The sequence below is a fragment of the Capsicum annuum genome, chromosome 12, assembly GCF_002878395.1.
Source record: "Capsicum annuum cultivar UCD-10X-F1 chromosome 12, UCD10Xv1.1, whole genome shotgun sequence".
Classification (NCBI taxonomy): Eukaryota; Viridiplantae; Streptophyta; class Magnoliopsida; order Solanales; family Solanaceae; genus Capsicum; species Capsicum annuum.
The window spans coordinates 223163339-223191032 of NC_061122.1; the positions used below are offsets into that span (position 1 = coordinate 223163339).

General features: G+C 34.6%; 1 pseudogene; it reads right to left on the reverse strand.

Moving 5' to 3' along the window:
- Positions 1-18868: 18868 nt before the first annotated feature.
- On the reverse strand, positions 18869-24294 carry LOC107851346 (annotated as a pseudogene).
- Between the last annotated feature and the right edge of the window lie 3400 nt (positions 24295-27694).

The window sequence follows — 27694 nt, forward strand, 5'->3', positions numbered from 1 at the left end:
TACTATATACATCACATCCACAAGTATATTACCTCATAATAGAATACATTCATTATATTCTGATGAATTATCGGTTATATATGTACGTTACATTATTATAACTGCAATAGTAGCATAATATCATTATCTCAACGGTATGATATATATACACATATTCATTATACAAAGATTATGCATGTTTAACTTATATACAAAGGAAAAGATTTATTTTATATATTGAAACATAAGTAAAAGATAAAAATTATGTTTAACGTAATTTATTTATTTTATTTGATATATTTTTTAGTATAATTTTTTTACAAAATCTAAGATTGATTGATTTTTATTATTATTATTATTATATTGGTTATCGACTACGTGTGATCAGCCTAATTTCAAAAAATAATATATTCGATTTTACATATAATTTTTTCTTAATAAAAACCAACCACAAGTGATCTCTTTTTTAAAATATTTTATTTTTTAACATAAAAGCGACCACAAGTGGTGGGTTTCCTAAATAATTTTCTTTTTCATATTTTTAATTCCAAAATCGACCACATATGGTCGCTTGTATAAAATATTTTAAATTTAATTTTTAAAATAAAACCAACCACAAGTGATCACTTTTTAAAAATATTTTTTAATAATATTTTTTAAATAAAATCGACCACAAGTGATCGGTTTTTTAAAATTATTTTATTTTTTTAATTCCAAACAAACTACTTGTGGTCGCTTTTATAAAATATTTTAAATTTCATTATTAAAATAAAATCGACCACAAGTGGACGCTTTTTAAAATTATTTTTTAATTATATTTTTTTTATAAAATTATTTTATTTTTTTAATTCAAAACTGACCACTTGTGGTCGTTTTTATAAAATATTTTAAATTTAATTTTAAAATAAAACCGATCACAAGTGGTCACTTTTTAAATAATTATATTTTTTTAAAATAAAACCGACCACAAATGGTCGGTTTTTTTTAATTATTTTCTTTTTTATTTTTTTAATTCAAAAATCGACCACAAGTGGTCGCTATTTTTTTACAATAATAATTAATATAAAAATTATTGAAATAATTATTTTGTAATTTTAAAATATAAAAGCAACCACATGCTGTGGTCGGTTTTTTGTGGTCGGAAAAACTATTTTTTTTAGTAGTGATAAGTCATCAACTAAACATTTCAGCAATTCTTATTCAGCTTCAGAGGGGTATTTTGGTCTTTTTCCTCACACTAAACCCTACTCCACTACTTAAAACATGGTTTAAACGCCATTGTCCTATTATTATGTCAGTTTCTCAACTCCTAATCCTCTCCACTCTCAAGAACAAGAAAAATTAAGGTTTCTTCCAAGGCTAGATTTCAAGATAAGTCAAATTCCTTTCCATCAAAAAGGTGCGTGGGGCTGTCCTAAAAATCCATGGACATAAGTTATTGTTTTACTAAGCTTTTGAAAGCATATCATGATGTTTATAACAAGGGTTTGAACAATTATTTTGAATAATCAAATTATGAAACCCTTTATAATGATATATATTGTTTTGGTCTTGAGGACTTCCCTTGAAATTGAATTATGCTCGTGTATGTGTGTGTGTGTGTGTGTATATATGCATTTTTGGTGTTGAAACTCGAACTGAGAGCATGAATAATTAAACTCCCTTTCTTGTTATTGCACCTCTTGATTTTACATGTTACGGGTTGTTCAATTGTATATTGAGAAAAATAAGATAAATATTTTTACTATTGTTTAAGGATTTGATATTGATTATGAATTGAAGAGAGGTGTTTTCTTATTTGTAAATGTTAAAGATGATGATTAAAAGAATTGCATGGGTTGCTGCAAAGAAATTGACCGCCACATGTTTAAGCATTAAAAGAGAGAATCTTGCATAAGTTTTCATATATTTCGAAATATAAATTCTCTTGTACTGTTTAAATGATTTGGGTGGTCCAAATAACATATTTTGAATGAAAATACTGTAATATGATACCGTATGGCTTATTCGACTTGCAAGTCTTGGTATGACGATACCAAATTAGACAAATGCCATAATAAACTTAGACCAGACTAGACCACAAAAAGTTTTCAGACATTAGACCACTTTTCAGAAAGATGCATGATTTAAAATGTTAAAAATGGGCTTAAAGAGAGTTAGATGGTTACCCGAAGAAGGCGTGAGTGTAAGGGCTCATTGCTGGAAACCGAGTTTTGCCGATTTAGGTGATATGATTGGTTAATGCTAATGTATACTTATCCTTGAGACACTGGTATACTAGACTAGTATGTAGGACCCCTATCCTTGTGGAAAACTTGGATGTGGGGGCTTGGCCGACGAGTTAATGGCAGACCCACATAGCCCGTGGTACTAGACTTATAGGGTGTACCATCTAGCCCAGAAGTAAAATAAAGTGTGGTTCATAATTTCAAATAAATGTTTCAAAGTATTCATATACTGTATGTAAACATATTTTATGAATTGCTCTCACTTATATTGTATAAAAGTATGTTATTTTGGATTGCTCTGCGTACCAATATATTTATATGGACCCCCTATATTTCAGGATCTGAGGCTTAGTCCCGAGGTCCCGCTAAGCAGTAGATCATTGTCGGACGTTTGGTATTGGTGAGTCTCCCTTATTTTGAAATGCCTTATCTCATGTATTTTTTTCATTTGGACTTGGTTTATGGTCCAACCGGGGGCCTTGTCCCAGTTTTCAGATAGATGTTGTTTTCAGTTGTTAGTAGAGATTTTATAGACTTGTGTTAGATGGTTTTTGGGTCTTATTGAACTTGAGCCCTATTGTTTAGCTGATGAAATCAGATGACCATGTTTCCATTTTGTATTTCTACATTTTATAGTTTATGAATTATGCATATGATTGCCAGCTAGAAAAGAGCTCTCGAGCCTTTATGGTTCGGGATGCCTGTCGCGGCCAGGGCCTCGGCTCGGGTTGTGACAATATTATGCTTATTTTTTTTAAAAATAAATTGTAGTCCTTATTTTGTGAAGTGTGCCTTGTAAGATAATGTGTCCTGTAAGATATTATGTGAAGTGTATATTGTAAGACTTATGTAGCTATAAGTGTAGTCTTTTGTAGGATGTTGATATGTATGAATTGTATGAATGAAAAAACAGTTGCCGCCCCTTATCTTTTCCTTCTCTTTAGCTCTAAATTCTAATAGTGGTATCAAGAGAAATTCTTCTTGAGGGATATGTGAAGGCTTAAAGATAAGTTTTTCTTCGGTTCTTCTAAGTTGAGAGAGTTGAACAATAGTACAATGGCATCCAACAACTTCTTGGGTGCAGGCCCTCCATGTTTACATGAGAAAATTATCATATATGGGTGATAAAGATGAAGGCTTATCTCAAAGCTCTAAGTTTATGGGAAGCAGTTGAAAGTGAAAATGATCCCCCTCCACTTGGACGAAATCCGATTGTTACACAAATGAATAATTATGAAGATTCAAAGTATAAGAAACCAAAGGTTCTCACTTGTCTTCATTAAGCAATTTCAGATGTGATTTTCACAAGAATAATGGCTTGTGAAACACCTAAAGAAGCATGAGAGAAGCTAAAGAGGAGTTCTAACGGAAGTGACAGAGTGAAAACTGTCAAACTCCTAACTCTCAAAAGAGAATTTGAGATGTTAAGGATGAAAGAAGAAGATATTGTGAAAGAGTACTCCGCAAACTTCTAAAAATTGTAAACAAGAAAATATTATTTGGTGAAACTTTTCCAGATTCAAAGGTGGTGGTGAAAATGATGATAAGCTTACCATCAAGGTTTGAGTTCAAGATTTCAGCAATAGAGGAATCTTGTGATTTGAAGACTTTATCCGTCACAGAGCTGATTATCAAGTTGCAAGCCCAAGAACAAAAAACGAGTATAAGAGATGAAGAAGTAGCAGAAGTGGCATTTTAAGCAAAGTATAAAGAAAAGCAACCTGTGAAGGACAATAGGAGGATGGAAGGAGATAAAGCAGCAAAGAGAAAGCCGTGGATGGAATCTTCATAGAAAGGAAAGTTTCCACTGTAAAAGAATCAATCATTAAGAAAAAGATTGTTGGTTCAAAGGAAAGCCATCAAATCAATACAGATTTTGTAGAAAATGGTTCATATTGAGAAGAATTGCAGGAGAAAGAAGAATCAACCATAACAACACCATGTTCAACAGGCAAATTTTACTGAAGAATCAGAAAAGGAAGAAAACTTGTTTATGGCTACTCATGAAGAAAACAAATCAAACCAATCCAAATGGTTCCTAGACAGTGGGTGTACAAGTCATATGTTATATAATGAGCTCATGTTTCATATACTTGACAAGTCATGTAAAGCTAAAGTTAGGATGGGAAATGGTGTAACAGTCGAAGCACATGGAATGGGTTCGGTTACCTTTCAAACTAAATAAGGTACAAATCTTATACATAATATGTTGTATGTTTCTTCTTTAGCATGTAACCTATTGAGTGTTGGCCAAATGATGTCTAAAGGTTACTCTTTATTTTTTAAGGAAAAACATTATTTGATTTTTTATACTGATGATACTTTGATTGACAAAGTAGAAATAGTGGATAGGATCTTTCTAGTAGATGAAAAGTTTGATAGTGCCAATTTTGTAAGATTGGACGATTCATGGTTATGGCACGGAAGATATCAACATTTTAACTATGCCACTTTAAAATCTATGAATGAGAAGGGATTGACTAAGGATTTACCTAAGATCTCACTATCTAAAGAAGTTTGTGGGTCATGTCAGATGGGTAAGGTTCACCGGAAAGCATTTCCTAAAAGTGCTACCTGAAGGGCAACTGAAAAACTTAAACTTGTTCACATTGATGCATGTGGACTTTTGAAGACATCATCCTCAGTTCAAAACAAATATTTTGTGTTGTTCATTAATGACTTAACAAGTATGACTTGGGTATATTTTTTGAGTAACAAGTCTCAAGTATTTTCAGTTTTCAAGAAGTTTAAAGCTTTCGCTGAAAGACAGAGTGGTTGTAAGCTGAAGTCTTTGAGGTCAGACAATGGAGGTGAATATACTTCAAATGAGTTCAATAAGTATTGTGAAGATGCAGGGATTGATTACAAGATAACAGTAAGTTATTCACAGAATAAAATGGAGTTTCAGAGAGGAAAAATAGGACGGTAGTTGAAATGGCTAAATGTTTGTTGCTTGAAAAGAAACTACCACAAAGTTTTTGGGAAGAAACTGTTTTTACTTCAGTTTATTTGTTGAATAGGCTGCCAAATAAAGCCGTGGGTGATAAAAATCCTATTGAGGCATGGAGTGGAAAAATACCATCTGCCAAGCACCTAAAAATCTTTGGTTTGATATGCTATTCTCATGTTCCCTCAATCAGAAGAAGCAATCTTGAACCGAAAGGTGAATTGGGGATCTTTATTGGTTATTCGTCACAAACCAAGGGTTATAGAGTTTTCAACTTGCAAACAAAAAATATTTCCATTAGAAAAAATGTAGTAGTGGATGAGCATGCTTATTGGAACTGGGATAAGAAGCAAGTTGAGAAAGAAAATGCAGGTTATCAAAACTTGCATCTGCTACCTAAAACACAATTATTTGTCTTTGAAATTATGGAAGAAGCTGAAGAATCAGATGGTGAATCCTCACTTGATTCGCCAATTTTGAAGACAAGGTCCCTTTCCGAGATATATGAAAAATGTAATGTTGCAATCTTGGAATCCAATACCTATAAGAAGCATCAAAACATAAAGTTTGGATTGAATCCATGAAGGAGGAGATTGGTATGATAGAGAAGAATGACACTTAGAAGCTAGTTGATAAATCCAAAGACAGAAATGTAATAAGAGTGAAATGGGTTTATAAAACCAAACTTAATCCAGATGGTTAAGTTAATAAATACAAATTAAGGCTTGTTGTGAAAGGTTAATCCATATGGTTAAGTTAATAAATACAAAGTAAGGCTTGTTGTGAAAGGTTACACGCAAGTTGCAGGTCTGGATTATGGAGACATATTTGCACCTGTTGCAAGACATGATATAATACGACTTTTATTTTCTTTGGCATCTCAATCAAATTGGAAGTTGTATCATCTAGATGTGAAGTCGGCATTCTTAAATGGACCATTACAGGAACAAATTTATATCGACCAATCGGAAGGCTTTTAAGTTGTAGGAATGGAGGATAAATTTTACAGACTACATAAGGCATTGTATGGTTTAAAATAGGATCCTCGATCCTGGTACAATAAGATTGATGATCATCTCATTCATTGTGGATTCAATAGAAGTAAAAATGAAGCCACTTTATATGTGAAGAAGGCTAAAGATGGAGATGTGCTTTTGGTATCACTCTAGGTTGATGATCTTCTGGTAACCGAAAGCAATGAAGCTATGGTGAATCCGTTCAAGCGAGAAATGGAGACCAAGTTTGAGATGTCAGATTTGGGTGAAATGAATTACTTTCTAGGAATGGAGATTCATCAAGCTACTGATGGAATCTTTATTTCTCAAAGAAAATATGCATGGGATATTCTTAAAAAGTTCAAGATGGAGAGATGTAAGCCTGTATCAACTCCACTAGTCCCAATGAAAAGATTTCGAAGTTTGAAGGAGGTGATAGGGATGACCGAACAATTTACAGAAGTCTAATTGGTAGTTTGCTATATTTGACAGCAACAAGACTTGATCTCATATTTGCGGCAAGTCTTTATCGAGGTCTATGCATTCTCCAAGTCAAGTTTATCTTCGTATTGCTAACAAACACTGAGCTATATCAAGGGAACTGTTGGTTATGGTATTTAGTTTAAAAGGGAAGAGCAAGGGCAATTGATGGGTTATTCAGATAGTGATTGGGCAAGGAAGTGTTGATGATATGAAAAGCACTTCTAGATATGCTTTTACACTTAGTTCAGGCATGTTCTCATGGAATTCAAAGAAGCAAGAGGTGGTAGCTCAATAATCTGCAGAAGCAGAATACATCGATGTTGCTGGTGCAACTAATCAGGCTCTATGGTTATGAAAAATTCTACATGATCTAGAGAAAAATCAGATTGAAGCTACTATCATTAAGGTTGACAACAAGTCAATAATTTTTATGGCCAAAAATCTAGTGCATCATGGTTGTAGCAAGCATAAAAATGTGAAGTTTCACATTATCAGGCAAGTAGAGAAGGATGACAAAGTTAATCTTGTTCATTGCAGCTCTGATCAGCAGATTGCAGACATTTTGACCAAGGCTATTCCTAAAGGGAAATTTGAAGTTCTAAGGGCTAAGTTGGGAGTATCCAAGAAAAATCTCAAGGAGGAGTGTTAAATATGAGATTTTTCTAGATAGTCTTTTGTTTAATAGTTTCTTGAAATATTATGTTTAGTGTTTTTTAAAACAAATGGTAGTCCTTATTTTGTGAAGTGTGTCTTGTAAGATAGTTTGTCTTGTAAGATATTATGCGAAGTGTATCTTGTAAGACTTATGTAGCTATAAGTGTAGTCTTTTGTAAGATGTTGATATGTATGAATGTATGAATGTACGAATGAAAAAGCAGTTGTTGCCCCTTATCTTTTCCTTCTCTTTAGCTCCAAATTCTAACAGATTAGTCAGGCCGGGCTGGCTTCTGAACACTGATATGGAAAATTTTTGAACAATGACACGTTTCCTTCTTATTGATTTCTTTTGTATAGGTGTATAAATTTCATTTTTATGCCAAAAGGCATAAACTAGTGATTGTTGTCGAAAAAATGATCTCTTATGACCAGTATGGAATTGAACTGAAGAAAATGACATTTTCAGATTTCGTATGTATAACAAGGGAAATCTTCTAACACGAAGAACATAAAACTTAAAAAACAAGTTTTTAAAGGTTACTGAGGACATATAAAGTTTATCACTTAAACATGGTTAAGTAAATAAGTATGTATCGCTTAGTAAATTACCATGCTATGGTGTACGAATTCGAATTAATGTTTTCACTACTGACTATTCCATAAGGTACTACTTACAAACTCTACCCACCAAATTAATTTTTTTTTGTTAGTTGATAGTCTTCTTTGGAGTAGGATCTTGTTGTTTCTTCAATCCTGCTCCATTTTTTACTCTACAGTCAAGTGTTGTATTTCAAGGTCAGACGAAATCCCCTTCTATGTATTTGTTTTTGCAAAATACAACAATCACTACCTCCTGTTAGTTTAATCCCCCCAAAAAATAACTCGGTTCAAACTTTTATAGTACTCTGTCGAGGTAGAATATTTGATTGTAGAGTAAATTGTTAATTACGAAAAATATATCCACGTGGCACGACGTTGATGCCACATAGGATTATAAAAGTAAGGACATATGACTTGACACCCTAAGGGCAAATATGTGTGCAAAGCTGTATGATAAGTGTTAATATATATCAAAAAAATGTAGGACGAGTGGTATTTATGGCCTAATTGTGAGAGTAATGGGGCAAATATCACCTTTTTCCATTTACCATTTTGTCATATAAATTGAATGTTGTCTTAAATTTTTGAGGGTTTAAGCGTATCACATATTGTACTATTGGCGTTTTGATGATTTACAAACAATACCATGAAGGACCTGATTGGCTGCAAAATTCAGTATCTATGGGACCAAGTCCCATTGGAAGTTGACTTTAAAAGATGACAACTGAGCACAAGATTATCTTCTAAGAAAAAGCCATTCTACAAGAACATTGTTAATACTTTAACAAGGGACCTGATCGAGTGCTGACTAAGTTTTATTGTGTTCTGAGTCTTGCAGTTTTTACTCTTACATTGTAAAACTACTCCTGAATTATAAAGAATAGTAGATCAATAGTCTGTCTGAGTCTTAGTTTAAGTCGTGTCAATTAGAGTTAACTGGTCGAGTCACTTTGTATTTGGTCAAGTTTCTTCTCATTTTGTTTGATGTCTTTCCTAGCTAGAGTTACTTAAGACTGTTGGCTACAGTTAGTCGACAAGGGATGTGGAAGAGATACTACATCAGTCTTGTAACAGAGTTGTTACAAGAGGTAAGGATTAAGAGTTTAATCCTTGTGATTATTGAAGTCTGTAATCACTTTGTAGCTTGAAGCTTAGTGAAGAAGTAGGGAAATCTTGTGAAACAGTTCGTGTTATTTCCTCCATTGAGAAAGGAGGTTTCCACGTAAACACAATGTGCATTTTACTTTTTGCATTGACCTTTTATAACTGTAATACTGTGTCTGTTTGTGAAGGGAACTGTTCCCATGATACTTGGTGGACCCCCTACGTTTCATCATCACAAAACCCTTTACAAATTTCACCATGATGGAAGCCGTCTATAACCTCTGTAGCTCCACCATCTGGCTTGATCAAGTTTCTTCTTGGTCCTGCCGTATCAGAATGTGAAAGCATAATGGGCATTCAGTTCATTATTCGATCGTTTCCAGAGGCAAAAGCCAAGTTATCTGAGCCCATTCTACTGAGTCGATGGAAGTCATGTTGATCACTGGTTGATACAAGAAAGATCACGGAAGGCACAACAAACTACACAAAATAGTCCACCAATTGAGAGCAACCCGAAGACTCCTTTGAGTGCCAGTTTCGGCCAACAACAACAAAACAATATCACGAGTTTACAAGGTGTTTTAACACCAAACAGCAACAATACAACAAGAACAAGATGAACAAAATGAACACAAGATTCGGATTCAACAAGAACAAACGATTACAAGATACAAACACTAACACAATTGTAAGAAAGGTAAAGATAGATAGTGAGACATAGATTATGACAAAGATTAGGAGCTAAAGGGTATATTAAACTCAAAAACCCCTAATAAATGTAACAAAAACAACACTCTTACGGTGACCGTCAAGGGAATCAACTCACCTCAAGATCCATCGTTCCTAAGCAAAGAACAATATTGACTTTTTCAACCCCTAAACTACAATGGCTAATCCAAGTCCTAACTAAGAAATACACTAAGGTGGTCTACTCTCAAGAGAGAGGATTTTCAATGTCTCATATTTTCATCATTAAAACAACTAATAAGAGAAGACCTAAAATGTCCTATTTATAGTATATTACAAAAGGAGACAAAATGACTAATGATAGGGGTGGCCATGGAGTGCATTTTGGCAAAGTGAAGTGACCGAAATTTCCTCAATGAAGATGACCTAAAACCGTGAGTCCTCAAGTCTTCAATGCTCCAAGCAATCTTCCACTCACGGCCTTGATGTGTGGTAGGATCAAAACGGGTCCTCCATGCATGTTCTCGTATCCTCGATGTGACCAAGTCTTGAGCCTCTATGTGTTGGCCTCCAAAGATGTCATCAAAAGATAAGATGGCCATTTGTCTCGTATCATCCTTCCCTTCTTGAAAAGGATTCGGCCTCGAATCCAAACCTTGCAAAACCGAAGAGAGGAAAAACAAATACAAACTCCTCATGGCATGAGGGGTAGGGTTAGTACAACAAATCATCTCAACATGCCAAGGTTGCACATATTTGCAATATAACCAAGGATCCTTTGAATGAAATATTAAAAACTCAATGAAATATGTACGAAGGATTTGGTTATGGGTTTCACCAAGAGTGACACTTTGCTTGTCATGTAAACTAAGCAACAAGTTGGGTGCACCAACATCACCATTTCTATATTTGGCACCGGGGTCAAACGGGAAGAGTGGCCATAGACGCGGGTCTAGACAACACTCCCTTTTCCCGTGGTCTCCACCCAAACTAAACGTCATACGCTCTACAATAGCATACATATAATCCAAAGAAAATAGAGAGTAGAGAAAGGTATCACTCAAGTTGACTTCTACTAAGGTGTCCTCATGTGTGTACTCACTACTAGTTTCCCAATCATCACCATGAGTACTCTCAACAATAAAGTCTCTCAAAGTAGAAGGAAAAGTAGTTTCCAATACCACACATTCCTTGCCCTTAAGAGTACTCTGATCTTCCAAAAAGAGATTTCTATCTTTAGGAGAAACGTTGTGACACCATAGTGGGTTAGCATATAGGCTATAGCTTCCAAGGAAAGCTATACCATCATTTTCACCACTAGGTCTATTAGGAGTGTTTATATCGTCTTCAAACAAGACATTATACCTAAAGAGATCATGATCTATTTCACGGAAAAATTCAGAACAAACACGTTCATCACTCTCTAAAAGATCAATATCAAGTTTCAAAGAGATTCCAAGCACAAGATTATCCCAAGAATAGCTCTCGGGTTTACTCCCATTTTATTGACCAACATTTTCAAATACTTCACTCACTTGAGTTCTATTAAGAACATCACACATAAACTCAAGTGGCGGGCAAGTTTCACACATAAGTTGATCAATACCAATTACATAAGATGATGTACTTTCGTTCAGCATATTGGGTTCAACACTAGGTGGTCATAAATTGCCCTTACAAGAAGAGTCAATTTCGTCATCAATAGGATCAACTAGTGTATCCACACTCACAACATGTACATTATCAACAAGAGGCAAGGAATCATTAGACCCACAAGTAAGTAAGCTACAACTCATACTCAATGGGATACTAGCCACACAATTATCATTCACACACGCCAAAGTGCAAGAGTTAGCTATTTTACCTTGAAGATCTTGAGTAGATTCCTCTTTGCCATGGTGTGAAGGTCCTCCACAAGCTTGGGCAGAAACTTCTCTTCGTTCTTGCTCTCTTTCACTTGCCATATTGGTACTTACACAAATGTCCTTAGAAATAGAAGAACAAACATCATTAGCACGGTTTAGTGGTAATTCCCTCACTTCGCTCCACACAACCTCTCATTTTTTCACTCTCATATTACCACCTTGAACACCCTTACTCCTCTCAATCTTTTGTCTCTCTTCATCATTCAGATTGGAGTAGGTGAACACTTTTCTTTGCGGCCCGGGCAGAATGTACGTTACGAGGTGGTTTCCCTATCGGTCTCTTACAATATTACGCCAACTTGTACATTTGGAACCTTGTGTTGTGCAAACCAATCGACACCTAAGCATACATGACCATAAGTCAAGGAAAGAATATCGCACCACATCTCCTCATGGTATTTAATTTGGGAAAAGACAACCTTTACCCTCTCGGTAACCTTAAACCCGTTCAAGGAGTATGGAACAGGTAAAAGCTTTTGAAAAAATCCCAAGTAGTCAACCATGGATGGAAGGATGTAGTTCCTATAGTACCTATCATTTAACACAATGAGGCAGTCTGGTATCCCACAAATGGTCACCTTTCCAGAGTGTACGCTCCTTCTCGGATCAACATTGTAAGGCACACGAGTACCCCTCAGTTTTGGAGATGTATACCCTCTTCTTCTCGTTGGACAACCTCCACTAGAGCTAGTATAACCATTCACACTATATCGACCTTGATAAGAAGTACTACAAGGTGGAGAATATGAATCTTCACACTCCTCACGTGTAATCTCATCATAGCTCTATAAGCTTTGAGAATGAAAGGATTATACCTAACACCAAATCTAGGTTAAGAAGTGAGAAGTGTAAGACTCCTCACATGCCCCAATGTCATCATAAGATCCATCGCGAGGTCCCACGTTATCTCTAAATTCACCATAAGCACTAGGCACTTCATTCACCTCATTTTCTCCCTCAAAACCGTAACTCCCAAATCTGCCCATGTTTTGATCATGGTTATTTTCATAGCCTCCACAATCTCCCTCAACTTCGTAGCCATAAAAACCTTTATTACAATCATAGCCTCCCATGTCGTAGCCACAATAATCCCTGGTTATCGAAGACATGTTCCCTTTATATCACCTTTGTACCTACACAATGAACAAACAAGATTAGTAGTAAAGCTTCTCACCAACACTCGTATACACTCACCTTTGTGATTCCCACAATTGGAGCGGCGAATATTGAAAGTTGCTTATACTCTGGTAGTCAATAGGATGTCAATTCTACTTGGCGGCCAAAACGGATTCTTGTTTGATCGACTCAAGACACAAAAATAAAATTTACTTACGAACTTGAAACGAAGAAGTTACTACGAGTAAAAAATGAAAAAAGCACACAAATATCGAAGACATGAAAGAAACAGATTCAAAAACTAATTTACAACTTAGTAGGTATTTACTAGTTGCCAATTAGTATAAGAATCAACAAAATAAAACTAAGAATTAACAACAAGAAACTAAGAATCCAAGATTTTGATCCAAAAGTTTTGGTATTGTATGGAATTTGGTGATGTGGCAGTCTACGACTGGTTGCGGTTTTTGAAAGGTTCTTATTTTTCACAACTTTAAAATTTTGGTTTGAATTTCAATTCTTGAAGTGGTTTACCCGCCCTTGGAGAAGACAACAACAAGACTGGAGCCCTTTTCACCTTTCAAAAAGGTTTGACTTATCTTACACCTTTTAGGCAAGACACCTTTTTGAGGGTTGGTGAACTTTTCCTCTTTTGGACACTTAGGAAAGTGGTCTTTCTTTCTTTTGGTAACTAGTCTTTTTGGTAAATCTTTTGTCTCCCTTCCTTTTTGGTAGATTTTTGGGGTCTAGTTACAAGACAAACACAAGGGCTTCTCTCCCCACTACTTAGGTTTGGATCAAACAACACTATTAAAGAGTCTTCTTGTAACTATACATGAATATTGGTCTAGAACAACAAGAACATTCAATAGGAGTTTGAATACCAAGTCTCATGTTGAGCTCCAAGAACCAACAACACCTTTTTCAAACATAAAACCCACAAAAAAATACCAACAACACGAGTTCAAACCACACCTTTCAAATTTCAGTCCACAACAATACCAAAACGCACCAACAATGTTCAAGTTTGGAACTGCAACAACAATACCAACAAGAATCGTTCAAGCTCAACTTGGATCTTGACTCAATGGTGTTAGTGAAGAAAGAATCTAACACAAGAAACAACAAAACAAGTAAAAATACACCTAGATCTAGACTCAAACTCGACCAAGACAACTACAACAACTCAATTTCATCCAAGACATAAAAATGGATAGATTTGCTTCTTTTTTATTTTTCAGTTTTCTAACACTTTTTTTTTTATTTTCAAGTTTACGAGCCCAAGATTGATCTTATGGGAACAAGACCAAGCCATGCTCTGATACCAAATGATACAATAAAGACCAAGGAAGGCACAACAAACTACACAAAATAGTCCACAAATTGAGAGCAACCCGAGGACCCCTTTGAGTACTAGTTTCGGCCAACAACAACACAAGTATCACGAGTTTACAAGGTGTTTTAACACCAAAACAGCAACAATACAACAAGAACAAGATGAACAAAATGAACACAAGATTCGGATTCAACAAGAACAAATGATTACAAGATACAAACACTAACACAATTGCAAGAAAGGTAAAGATAGATAGTGAGACATAGATTATGACAAAGATTAGGAACTAAAGAGTATATTAAACTTAAAAACCTCTAATGAATGTAACAACAACACCACACTCTTACGGTGACCGCCAAGGGAATCAACTCGCCTCAAGATCCACTATTTACAAGCAAAGAACAATATTGGCTTTTCCAAGCCCTAAACTACAAAGACTAATCCAAGCCCTAACTAAGAACTACACTAAGATGGTCTACTCTCAAGAGAGAGGATTTTCAATGTCTCATATTTCATCATTAAAACAACTAATAAGAGAAGACCTAAAATGTCCTATTTATAGTATATTACAAAAAGGGACAAAATGACTACACTACTCTTAAAGATAGGGGCGACCATGGAGTGCATTTTGGGCAAAGTGAAGTGACTAAAATGTCTTCAATGAAGATGACCCAAAACCGTGAGCCATTAAGTGTCCAAATCCGTGAGTCCTCAAGTCTTCAATGCTCCAAACAATCTTCCTTGATGTATGGTAGGCTCAATGGTAGGCTCAAAATGGGTCCTCCGAGCATCTTCTCGTATCCTCAAGGTAACCAAGTCTTGAGCCTCTATGTGTTGGCCTCCAAAGATGTCATCAAAAGATAAGATGACCATTTGTCCCGTATCACTGATATACCTGCAGATGTTCAACGGCTAGTTTACTAAGGAAAATAGCTCCAATCAGAACAAAAATTGGAGTTCTATGGCAGGATGCGACTATGCATCTACTCGGTTCAATCTCAAGCACATATCATCCTAAGTCATGGCAACTCATACGTGACTTAATCTGATTGATCTCCAACATTTTGAAAAGCAATGTTTGTTTTCCTTAAGACTCGGATCATATAATAATGTTGTTTGTACAGTTCACAACTATGACTCTGTAGGATAATATTAAAGAAGCATGTGAACACATGGAATTGTTCGTCTCCTCGTCAGCTCCTGCAGCTTTGATAATGCTTTATATGTCTCCAGATAATGCGAAGAAATTTATTGCAGATGAGTCCATCTGTGCATTTGTCAATTCATTTATTGTGTTGCCTGTACCTATGTACACCCTATGGGAACGGTTCAAAAATCATTGCGATAGATACAAAAATCATTGCGATAAAGCTACTGCAACGGTTTGATAGGTGTTGCATATGTGAGCGTTGCGAGAGAGCTACCGCAACGACTTTTGCGATGGTTTCAACAACCGTTGCAATAGATGGACCTATTGCAACAGTTTAACTCCTATTGAGACGCTTCATATTGTCTATTGTCTATTGCAACGACAGGAAAACGTTGCAATAATCCTATTGTAATAATTTTCGAATATCTACTACAACACTTATTGATCTTTTGCAATGACTTTTAACTATCTATTGCGATGCTTTTTGACACCTATTGCAACGATTTTTGTCACCTATTGCAATGAAGAATTTTTATATATACTAGTTTAGGTGTACGCGTCTTGTGCGTGTACCTCACTTTAATAAGTTCAAACATTACATTAAATAAGATATTTGTTTAAATAATAAAGATGAATATAATAATTAAATTTAATATTTTTTGAGTATGTAAAGATGGAGAATTTATTTATTAAACCTAATCTTTACCAAAAATATTTTTAAAAGTTGATCGATAATTATCTACCATCTGTAAATTGTAACAAAACAATACAATAAGAGAGATATCATAATACAATTAAATCTAATCTTTATACACAAAAAAATTTTCAAAGTCGTCCGACACTCATCTACCACTTGTAAACAATAACAAAATAATACGATAATAGAGATATCAAAATAATACAACTAAACCTATCCTTTACATAAAAAAATTCCTCAAAGCCGACTAACATTTAACATTTATCTATCACCTATAAACTGCAACAAAATAATACGATAAAAGTGATATCAAAACAATACAATTAAACTTAAATTTTACACACAAAAATTTCTCAAACCCGATCGAGATTCATCTACGAACTGTAAACTACCACAAAATAACAAACTAATAGAGATATTACGATAATACAATTAAACATAACCTTTACCTAAAAAAGATTTTCAAAACCGACCAACATTCATCTAGCATCTATAAATTAAAATAAAATAATAAGGTAATAAAGATCAAAACAATACAATTAAACCTAACCTTTACACAAGAAATTCTTCAAAGTCAACCAACATTTATCTACGACCTGTAAACTATAAAAAATAATATAATAGTGATCACAAAGTTTCGATTTTGATCCAACTAATTCTTGCCTGAGCAAAAATTTTAACCCCAAAGAATGATTTGAATGAAAACAAAGAAGATATATATATACACACATGTTGAATTCTATTATGATGAAAAAAACAGTGAAGAAGTTGAGGATTAGAAAATCAAGCATTGATGCAATCGAATCAAGTTAGATGAGTATCAATCTTTTTCTCGCACCCCAAAAGAGAACCAAAACTAAAACAAGTACCACGCAGATTATTCCTATTTCTGCACAAAATAGAACACAAATATTATGTAGATTGCTATTATCTCTGTACAAAACAAAACACAAGTATCATGTAGATTGCTAGTATTTCTGCGCAAAACACAAAGTAGAATCACAATCAATATTAATTAATTTTCCTATCATATATTTTAGGAATCTCATATATTTTAGGAAGTCTAATTGAAAGAAAAATATTAATTAATTCTTCTACCATATATATTTTAGGAGTTCCACATATTTTAGGAAGTCTAGTTAATATTATAATAAAATTAAATAATAAATTTAAAAAATAGTGAAAAGACAATTTTGTCTAAAAAAAAAAATCTTTTAATGAAGGATAAAAAGTTCAAATCACTTTTCCAAAGGTCTTCACACTTTTAGTATATTATATAGATTATAGATATAGATTAGATTATAGATTATAGATATATATTTATATATATATCTAGTTTAGCTGCACGTACCTCGCACATGTAACTTTTGATTATTTAAAATTAAACGATTTTATCTATTACGAAGGTTTTTAATGAAGTACAAAAAGTTCAAAACAGATATTTTATCGTAAGCAAATATATATATGAGAAAAATAATTACGTTGTTAGATTCGAACATACGAGAATATCAAACCTAGAAATCAAAATTCACAAACAAAACAGATATAATAATGCATGACGTGTTAAACTTAAAATCACTCCCAATCTAAAGAAAAAATAATAAGCCACGACAACCAATAGAAAAGAAAAAATAACTCAAAAAAAGAGAGAAGGAATAACATACTAACCTAGCAAATGACAATTACAATGATTGAAGAAAACATAACGAATAAAATCACAACCATTCTTGTTGAAGCGAAGGTTAATACTTTGAAGAAAAGAGATGAAGATATCTCACATTTGATTTTTCTGCACATAACCTAAATAAAAAGACAAACAACAAGAAGAAAAGAGACGTAATAAGAAGAGATAAGAGGAAGTAGAAATAAACGGACTTAAAAATTATTTGCAAAATATTAGTTAAATAGAATTATTGGAGACATATTTACTACACATTAATAAGTAGTTACATTAGGTAATATTTAAATTAATTTAGAATTGTAAAATATTAGTTCCTGTTGAGTTAAAATAGGTATAGTATTTCTTTATATCTTGATTACTTAAATAACATAAAAATAATTAAATTAAGCTTACATGCATTGCTGTAAATTTAAAACAATATTGTTAAAGTGCCGATACTATTAAAGTACAGTAAACTATCACTTTATTCAAAATTTAGTGGATTTCAAATCCCTAATTAAGAATATAAGTTGAAAATTAAACCTAGTCCTAATTTAAGAAAAAAAACTTATCATATTTTCAAGTCCTAATCCTTTACCATATTTTAAAATCCTAACCCATATATTTTAGGATTCAAAATTATATATATAATTAAATAATAATTGGAGAAAAAAAAGTGCAAAGACGATCTTGTCAATTGTAAAGTGTTTTAATGAAGGGCAAAAAGTTCAAATTACTTTTCTAAGGTGTCTTCACACTTGTAAATATATTATAGATATAGATTATAGATACACATCACAATAAAATCTTTCATTAATATAATAATCCAAATTAAAATTTTATGCAACTAGTAATCTAAACCCAAAAGCAAAATGTAGTCAAATATCATTAGTTTCCCATATTGTATCAAGTTCGAGTGGCGATAATTTTCACTAAATTCAATATCAAAAAGATCGATATTAAAGCATCTATCAACAATTCAAAAATCTTTTCAAGTAGATAAGGTCAATTTCTTTATCTCCTTCATTTTGGACACCTATAAAAGGAGATATTTTTTTTTTAATGCAAATATGCAGCCATACAATTTTGTTTAAACTGACAACAACCGAAGTAATGGCTACTTCAACCAAAAAAAGGGCAACCCACTATTCAAAATAAAACAAGTATCTCACCTCACTTGTGAAGAAGTTATGAATTGCGCAAGAAGTTTTTTCAGGGCCATAACACTTTTTGTTCTGGCCAAAAATAATCTAATTGAACAATAGGTTAATGTGATGCATATAAATGATGCAAGGAAATAACCAGGACTAGAAAGCAAACCATAACAAGAAATTTCCTAAAAAGGAAATGACATGTCGATTAACATTTCCCAAGAGTTGATAAGGAAATACGAATTCAACATTATCCACGTAGCCATCTAACTTTTACTATACCATGTCCGGTGGCATGTTGCTAAGCGCTTGCATTGTGCTGCTTGCAACATTCAAAAGTTGCAAATACTCATCAGCTCCATCAACAAGACACTTGTCTGCTTCAGCAAATTTCTTGCATATTCTTGCTTTCTGTTCATCAGAAATGTCGTCTGCATCAACTACTATATCATACAACTGAGACAGCATCTGGGAAACAGGATATCCTTCTGCAATGACATTGTTCACTTCTTTGTTTGCCAAGTCAAAATTACCACTTCTGCAAGCTGAGAATATGGCCTGAACAACTTCATTTGGGATTACACACTAATTAGGTCCTTTGCTGATATTGAAGATCCAAATAACCGAGCAGCACTTTGTAAGTATGTTATAGCCCTTCGCAGATCACCTTGAGAAATGGAACTGAGGGTAGAAAGAGCCTCTGAATCTAGATTAAGACCTTCCTCTTTACAAATATGCAATATTCGGCTGCCCATTATTTCTTCTGTAAGTGTCTTGAATCTAAACTTCGCACATCTGGAAGCGAGTGGCTCTATGATTCTGCTGATGTAATTACAAATGAAGAAGAATCTCGTAACTTTTGAATATGTCTCCATAGTACGTCGCAAGGCATTTTGAGCATCTTGAGTCATCGAATCTGCTTCATCAAGGATTATGATCTTAAAAGGTGGACAGGGATAACCACCTTGCCTACTAGAGCCTACAGCAACAGCAGCAAAGTTCTTAATTTTTGTGCGAACTACATTGATACCACGGTCATCACTAGCATTTAGCTCCAATACCCTCGACTTATACAGCTCAGGTCCGAAAAGCTGATGGGCAATGGCAAGAGCAGTGGTGGTCTTTCCAGTTCCAGGTGGACCATAAAACAGCATATGGGGGCAGTTAGAGGTTTCGAGAGTGTTGGTGAGGACTCGAACGACCTCATCCTGGTGAGCTACGTCCTTCACTTGCTTTGGTCGGTATTTCTCGACCCATGGCTGCGAGCTTTGCATAACTGGCGCCATTGCTGCACTAGAATGCTCAAAGTGCGGTTTTCCCGGAGTGGAAGGAGCAGGCGGCTTTTATATTTGATTTTTGGTATTACTAGGATCTATAAAAAGAGAATAATAAATAAGCTCAATTAGCACTTGAATGACAACATATTTAAAAATCAAAACTTGCAAAATAATGGACAAAATTGTAAAATTGACATTGATTTACAACTAATATTTCATTGTTCTGTAAATGTTCCTCATCTATGTCCATAGAGAGTTTCACTAGCATTGTGAGGTTAGCAAAAACAGTCAAATCTGCATCTGCAGATAAACCCAAGTTGTCAAGAACAACTGCAGCAACATTACCACCATTACACATTATACCATTCCAAGAAGAATGATGCTAGAATGGTACTGATTGTTACAATCTGAGCCTCTGCAAGTTTTCTAAATAAGTTTTCTATGAGATGCTCACAACCTCCCACACGGAACTTTGTTCGCCAAAGCTTAGACAGATAAAAGAAAATCACCTAATATTTTCATCTTGGCTAAAATATGAACTAAGACCACATGTTTCTCCTCTCAGTATTATATTTTTTCTACTCCCTTAGCTCTTGCTTTTTGCTTCAAATTGGAGTTGTCTGATTGTTTTGCCCTTTATCTTTCCTACACAACTGTGTTTGGTCAGGGATTTATCGCTTCTGACATGGGGTTCCGCAACACAGCAGGTGCAACAAAGCACCAAGCAATGGCCCTAATGTCAACTGCTGATCTCTCAGTCTTTTATCACTGCAAATTCGATGCGTACCAAGACACACTCTACCCACACTCCAATCGACAATTCTACAGAGAATGCAATATCTATGGCACAGTAGACTTCATATTTGGTAAACTCAGCAGTTGTTTTCCAGAACTGCATTCAGACACTAACAAAACTAAGACAAAAAAACAGAATATGGATGCAGGTGAGCTTATCATCAAATTCTACAAATATTCTAGTCCTAGAATCATTGGTCTTACCATGTTAATGTCCATATAGTTATTCTTTGGTTACTTAAAACCAATTGAATTTGACAACGTGATGAACCTAACCTGCAATAAAGCTGAAGTTCATTTCATTACTTGATTGATTAGATTGCAGGTGCGCTTAATAAAGTTATCCGAGAAACGGGTCTTAGGGAACTTAGACAGCTAGAACAGGATCTTGTCTTTGGCGATGCAGGAACAAAGGAAGTTATCCAATTTCTAAGGACGAAGCAGGTGATAATTTTTGTGTTGGCTCGGAATATGTATTCAAACTCGTCGTGATTTCCACTGCCAGGTGTGGTCTTACTAACAACTTTGCTGCATGCAGGATACTGCAGGTGAAAATAAGCTACGCTTGATGATGATTTATGCATCTGTTTATCCAGAAAATTTTGAGGGCGACAAAGCAGCGAAACTGATGCAGGTATTTCCTACATGCTAATATCTTGAAATAGTCTGCATTCCATCTAGCCTATCATTGAGGTTTTGTTCAAATAATCTTATGGTGGATTGTCATACCTATGTGGACACATAAAAAACAACTGGAGAGTATTAGTTTCAGCTGTTGCTTTAAGGAGTAGAAAGAATCTTCTGAAGAGCAACTGGAAATGATTTCGTAATGCATCGAGAAAGATGATGCCCGAAAATTACTAAAGAATCCACAGAATGCTTAGTATCAGAAGAATATGAATAGGATGTTGCAAACAATATAATTTTCCAAGTTAAAATGTTGGGCTTTCTATGCATTCGTCCAAATAATACAAGAACAATAAAAATAGTAAAAGAAAAAAATGGCTTCTATGAACAATAATGCAGTTGGCTTAATTGAGGCAGTTTTTGCTTTGACGTTTCAAGCATTTTTTAAAGTACAATTATAATGTGTCAATGGATGTAGTTTAGAAAATGTGATGTAAATGAGATGAAAATTTTGGAGTGAGCAATGGATCAAGAGGAAAAGTTTCTAATTTGTGTAACAATTTCACCACGTGGACCAACAAAAGCTATCTCATCTACATCATTGCTCTCAGGATTTCTTGGCCACCTTGTATACTATTTTGAGAATGAACTAGTTCTGGAGAAAAAAGTTCTCAACCAAATGTTTTATGCCATAAGAAAAATATGGTCATCCCTAATCTATCCATATTCTAGTCCTAGAATCAACTTCTAGAGTTGTTATCATCAAATTGGTTGCAACTTTGATCTCATCCAGACACTAAAAAACTAAGACAAAAAAAAAAAAAAACAGTTATGAAAGAGTTTTAAGTGACCATTGTATTCTTAGATGATAGTTTTTGTGCCTATAGAAAAAGGAATACTTAGACCTTTCATTTGGTATCAAAGTTGATCCTCTACTCATTCAGTAGTTCCCCTGTAAACGACAGCCCTATATGCTACCTGACTCATCAAGTTTTCTTTCTTTGCATAGTGCACCTACTTTTGTCTATTCCCCGAGCCCAATGCAACGCCAGATTTTCTGACCATATTGGATAACCTATCAAGGGAGAGAGTCAGCATCTGTCTAGGGCTAATATTATCAGATCACATCAACTAACCAGTCAAGTCAAGCCTCTACATTTGTCTACTGATCGATCTATTACAGCTACCCACTCAAGTTAGTCGTTTATGTCAATTGACATGTCAAGTCCGCAATGCACTTTTTTCCTGATTAGCTTCATGTCATTGCCAAACCATTACTAAATCAGCAATATGGAATGCCAGAAAACTTTTCAAATTGTTATCTTGTTTGTCATTACTTTTTTGATATCCGTATCTTGTTTGTCATTATCAACTCAGGCAAGTTCACGACATGTAATTATGTCTCGTGGATTCACAGAAACACCATTCTTCAAGTTTATATCAAGATGTAAAAGGAAAAAACCTGTTCTTTGCTAATTTATTCTCAAGTTTATATTCACAAGAATCTAGGGACCTCTTTTTCCTACCACTTCTATCCAACCATGAAGTTTAAATCTAGACACTAAAGAATAAATTGGAACTCATACAAAAGAACAGCTTGACTTCATAAATAAAAAATGAGAAAAGTCCTCATACAACAAACTAAGTGATCTAGTTTATAGGAATGAAACTGGCTAAGATCGAGCTAATGGGCATTGAGGATTCATATATCCGGCCACCCAATCCATCTAGCTTGCCGTTGAGGCATAGTTCTTAGTATTTTTTAGGCAAAGCGGCAAAGCAAATTTTTTGTCAATTCGGCTAATAATTGATTGTGCATGTTATTCGTACACAAGTCTGTTTATCAGCACACAACATTTCAGCTGTGTAACTCCCAAACATTCAGACACTAACTAGTAATGAGAATAGCAGCAACTACACAACATATCAACACAGAAATCTCTGTCACTCTCCCAAACATTCAGACACTAACAAAACTAAGACAAAAAAACAGCTATGAAAGAGTTTTTAAGTGGGCAACAAAAGAAAACCTGATGAAGGAATGTAGATGGTAAACTTAGGCCATTTCTCAGTTTGTGGACACCCTAATACAAGGCCTAATGATTTATGCTAATCTTCGTTGTGTCGCTCAAGAGAAACCAAGTAATATAAAATTCCAAAAGAAGAAAAGGAATCAAGCTAATTTATCAGTTGGTCAAAACTGCATCGCGATACTTGGTAGGGCTCAATATAAACTTGTTAAAAAGGCAATTAGACCTCAGGCAGTGGAGATGACAATGTAAGTCACTCCACTGGATGAATTTGACACCACATTGATCACCAATTCACCAGGCAAAAAACAACTACAATTACACAACAAGGGGCAAATCCAAATAAACTTCCGCAATAGACACGTCAGTTAAATCAAGACCAAAATCCCCAAATATTAGGTCAGCAATCAAAGTGAAGCAGTGGAGAGCTGAAATTATGTCAAAATTACCTTAAAATCACGAAATTAAAGAAAAAACCCAAAATTTGCTCCAAAATTGAAGTGCAAACTCGAGAGTTGAAATCGAAGTGGTTGTCGGAGCTATGGAGAAGCTGATTTGTGGTCGGAACACGCACTGGTGGTCGATTTCACGCACTGGTGGTCGATTTTGTGGTCGGAGCACTTGGTCGATTGTGGTCAGAGCGTAGTACCGGTGCGATTGTGGTCGGAGCATAGTACCCGGTGGCGAATGTGGTAAGACCGTAGTACAGATGGTGATAGTGGTAAGACCGTAGTACCGGTGGTGCTATTGTGGTAAGACCGTAGTACCGGTGGCGATTTTCACGAGAACCACTGGTGGCGGCTAGAGATTCAGCCATTGAAATTTCCTTATAAATTTATTTAATTTTTTTCTTATAAATTTATTTAATTTTTATGAGTATATATTTTTTTTTAGTTTTTGGCGGTAATATGAGATGAGAGTAAAAAATTGGGAGGCAATAAATCACACAACCGATGCAATAGCCTTTTTGGTCAATAAAAGTGTTGTCATAGGTATTTTTATGGCAACGGTTCAATCAACCGTTGCTATTGTAACGGTTATCCAACAATAGCAACGGTTATAGCACAAAATAGTTTTAGTAGAATAATTTTTTTTTGCAACGGTGCTCTATAACAAGCTTTTGGAACCATTGCCAAAAGGTCCGTTGCAATAGTGGTAATTTCTAGTAGCAGCGCTAGTATCAGAGTTTTGTAAGCTTCTCAAAGGGGCTGCTGGGCTTGATGATCAGTTGTATAATTTTTTCTGGAGTACATTACGGGCGATAGTAGGGTTCACTAAGATCACTTCTCCTGAAGATCAAACTCTCCTTCCCTCCCGAACTCAGATTCAGTTACTTGTCCAGTTGTTTCCCAGAGACAACATACTGGTTATCCATGTAGATTTTATGGACCCAGTGGAATTCATTCACTATAAATACCCATAGCAGAGCAACGACTAATTTATAGGGGAAAACGGCTCCAATCAAAGCACACATTAATAGACTGTGGTATCCAGATTGACAAGAGCGTGGAACTTGTGGGTCAAATGCGAAGCACAGATCATCCTCAAGTCGTGGAAGCTAATTGATGACTTAGTTTCACTAGTCTCTAATATTTTGAAAAGCAATGATCCTTCGACTCTTATGGACGCACATCATATCATAATGACACTGAAACAGTTTCTGTAAAGATGCAAAGAGTTAGCTGGTCACTGTTACATTGATTAAATAAGTGATCAAATAAGCACTTTACTGTTCCACTGCCTATAACAGTTAGTTAGTTGTTAGTTAGTGGCTAATGGCAGCTCAAGTTGTTAAAAAGTTAGTTAGGAAGATTCTAGAAGGTCATGTGAGGATCATGTGAGTGAGTCTATGAATATATCATCTAATGATCTCATTGTAACTAACTTAATTCAATAAAATTTCCATTCTCTTCACATCTTCTCAAGCAATACTCCAATCATGTAGAATTTGTCTGAGATTTGAGAGGTGTGTTTACTGAATTTCAACATGGTATCAAAGCGACGATCATAGAGATTTAGAGGAGCGCATTGATCGTATTGATATTCCCATTGTTACATATTTTTTTAGTTGTTGTTCAGTGAGCTGAAGAGAGAGTTTACAGTTCTGTCTTGAGAAGCTGTAAATTTTGAGTTATTTTCTCCTTTGTTTGAGTTCCTGCGTGAAATCCAAAAGGATTTAGTAGATTTTTGCCTTGAGAAGTTGAGATTTCAAGGTACTCTAAACTAGTGAGAAGCAACAATGGCACCAAAGATTAATCCTAGTGATCCTCTGTTCTTAGAAGTTTCGGCTGTAGCTAGAGCTGTGTTGATCCTAATTAAACTGGTAGGCTCGGAGAACTATGGAATCTGGAACAGATCAATGAAGATTGCGTTGTTGGGAAAGAGAAAGTATGGTTTTGTGACTGAAACATAGAGCAAAGATACATATAGAGAGGAATTACATGAGCAGTGGGAGACCTGCAATTAGGGGTGTTTATGGTTTGGTTTTTAACCAAACCAAACCGTGATCCAAACCAAACCGATTAAAAAAAAATGATATTTGGTTAGGTTTGGTTTGGTTTGGTTTGATTTTGAATTTTAAAAGACCGATAATAATTTGGTTTGGTTTAGTTTTACTCTAAAATAACCGACAAAATAACCAAATCGAACCGATATATATATATATATTAATTATTTATGGATTATTCATAAATATAATATAAATATTTATTATATTTATATTTTAATCATGTGTTAACTTTAGTCGTAACACATTCAGTCATATGTCTTCATCCAATTGACAGTACCTTATGAGATTCTAAATTCGCACTTTGAATGACAAATGATACTAATTGTGAAAATAATATCTTGTTGTATATTGAAATTTATAGTTGAGATTCATTTGACTATAGACAATCACTAATTGTAACTTTTTTTTAACCTTGTTGAGCAAGAAGTTTATGTGTTCACCTTTTGAGGGGTTTATCATATCATTCTGTTAAATGTAGTTTTAAATACAGTTTTTTAGAAGCGTTCATATGGTGTTGTTCATAGCTTTGCCGAAGTATAGCAATTAGTTGACATCTTAATTTCAAGGTTGAGATACAACACTCGGTTAACATCTCAGATGTTAGATTGATATTGTTTTTTTTTAATTTTCAGTTTTTATCGTTAGATAAAGTTATAAACCGAAAAAATCGAACCAAACCGACGGTTATTTTTTTGTTTGGTTTGGTTTGGTTTTAGAAATTTAAAAACCGACTAAGTTGGTTTGGTTGTGGTTTTGATCAATAACCGATCCAAACCGACCCATGAACACCCCTACCTGCAATGCAGTAGTGTTATCATGGTTGATGAGTTCAGTCAGTGCTGAATTATTGAGTGGTATTGTGTATGAGACAAATGCATCTGAAGTATGGGACAATCTCAAGGAAAAGGTTTGATAAAGTGAATCGTATAAGGCTTTACCAGTTGCATAAAGAGATCAACAGCTTTCATCAGGGAACTAATTTAGTTTCTGGATAATTTACTAAGTTGAAGAACTTATGGAGCGAGTATGATGTTGTAGTTCCAGCTACATCATGTAATTGCATCAAGTCTAAAGAGTATCCAGATTATTTAAACCAATTAAGATTGATCCGGTTCCTAAGTGGACTAAATGATTCCTATGATCAGGCCAAGAAACAGCCCCTAATGAAGGGAGTTATACCTACCTTAAACTAAGCATATGCAATAATAGTGGAAGATAAGATTCAATAGCTGGTTTATGCTGCAACTATGAATGATAAGGCTAAACCTATAGCTATGCAAGTACATAAGAATGCTACAGTTACTGGTTATGGAAGTCAAGGGTTCAAGGGGAAAAAGTATGACTATTGCAATCTTACTGGACACACAAGAGAAACTTGTTATAAGTTGATAGGGTATCCCCCTGATTGGAAGTATAAAAAGAAGGGAAATTTCAATGGTAACTTTAGAGGACCATATCAATCCTTTCATAACAATCAAGCTCATGGAAGGTATGGTGGACATCAAATTGCAGGTCAGCCTACCAATTTCTTTTCAGCTCATAATATCACTGGAAATCAGTTAATGAAGAATCAAGTTCAGGAGCTCAATTCAATAGCCAAGAAAGTAAAGACATCAATAGTGTTGTGATAGCCAAGGGAGATGGTTTCTCATGGGAGGAGTACAAACAGATAATAACATTGTTGAACAAAGATACACTGAATTCTAAACAAGTTGATATGTCAGGTATAGTTACTTGCTTA